Source organism: Austrofundulus limnaeus, unplaced genomic scaffold (assembly GCF_001266775.1).
Source record: "Austrofundulus limnaeus strain Quisiro unplaced genomic scaffold, Austrofundulus_limnaeus-1.0 Scaffold531, whole genome shotgun sequence".
In the NCBI taxonomy this organism is placed as follows: Eukaryota; Metazoa; Chordata; class Actinopteri; order Cyprinodontiformes; family Rivulidae; genus Austrofundulus; species Austrofundulus limnaeus.
In genome coordinates this window covers 289,051-290,679 of record NW_013952933.1, presented here as the reverse complement: position 1 = coordinate 290,679, position 1,629 = coordinate 289,051, and positions in this window count along the sequence as shown.

The following is a 1,629-nucleotide window of genomic DNA, read 5'->3' as shown; positions in this document are numbered from 1 at the left end:
ATACATGTACATGTTGATTGATTATTTAGGCCTGTTTACACAGGCCAGGTGTATTGCAGATCCCCCCCCACCCCACCCCACCTCCGCTCAAGGAGTGGCTGAAGGGTTTAAGATACATCACGGATTGTCTGGCTTCATGCTGACCAGACTGGTGTGCTAACCGTATTAGCGGATCCGGAGATACAACACCTATCATCTGTGAAAACTTCCGAACTGGTTGGAGATTCAGCCCAACAGTTTTCACTGACAGAACTGGATATTTATTTTTTGTTTTTCCTTTCATCATCAACAAAGACTGATTGACTTTCTTGGATTAAGGAACCCTTTTGAACTCTAAATTGTGGACTAATTTGTATATATTGTAAATATCAATACAACTCACTGATTTTGCACCATCTACTTGTCTTTGTGTTTTTGCAATTTGCCACCTCCTCCAGCAGACGAACCTAGTTTTTAAGAAATCACTTGGATTGACATTAGTTTGGATTATTTCTATAATCTTAGAATGTAACTTGGGTTACATTGCTTGGTGAGCTAGCCAGGAGGGTTGTTGGCATTTTGTTAAACACAAATCTATTTATTTTTCTCTTTTTCTGTCATCACCAATATGGAAGACCCCTTATGATGTCAAAAAACATTGGATCTGGCGTTCCCTCGCCCGGACGCAGGTCACCGGGGCCCCCCCTCTGGAGCCAGGTCTGGAGGTGGGGCACGATGGCGAGCGCCTGGTGGCCGGGCTTTCACCCACGGAGCCCAGCCGTGCTCAGCCCAAAGAGGAGACATGGGTCCCCCTTCCAACGGGCTCACCACCTGTAGGCAGGGCCAAAGGGGTTGGGTGCAGTGTGAAATGGGCGGCGGCCGAAGGAGGGGACCCTGGCGGCCTGATCCTCGGCTGCTGAAGCTGGCTCTTGGGACGTGGAACGTCACTTCTCTGGTGGGGAAGGAGTCGGAGCTAGTGTGCGAGGCTGAGAGGTTTCGGCTAGAAATAGTCGGCCTCACCTCGACGCATGGCTCTAGTTCTGGAACCAGTCTCCTTGAGAGGGGCTGGACGTACTTCCACTCTGGAGTTGCCTGCGGTGAGAGGCGCCGGGCAGGAGTGGGCATACTTGTTGCGCCCGATCTTGGCGCCTGTACGTTGGGGTTTACCCCGGTGAACGAGAGGGTAGCCTCCCTCCACCTAAGGGTGGGGGGACGGGTTCTGACTGTCTGTACTTAAGGGCCGAACAACAGTTCAGATTGCCCACCTTTCTTGGAGTCTTTAGAAGGGGTACTGGAGGGTGCCCCTCCTGYGGACTCCCTTGTTCTGCTGGGGGACTTCAACGCTCACGTGGGCAATGACAGTGAGACCTGGAGGGGCGTGGTTGGGAGGAACGGCCCCCCGATCTGAACTCGAGTGGTGTTCTGTTGTTGGACTTCTGTGCTTGTCACGGATTGTCCATCACGAACACCATGTTCAGCATAAGGGTGTCCATATACAGGTGCTGGTCATAAAATTAGAATATCATGAAAAGGTAGATTTATTTCAGTAATTCCATTGAAAAAGTGAAACTTGTATATTATATTCATACATTACATACAAACTCATATATTTCAAATGTTTATTTCGTTTAATTTTGATGATTACAAATG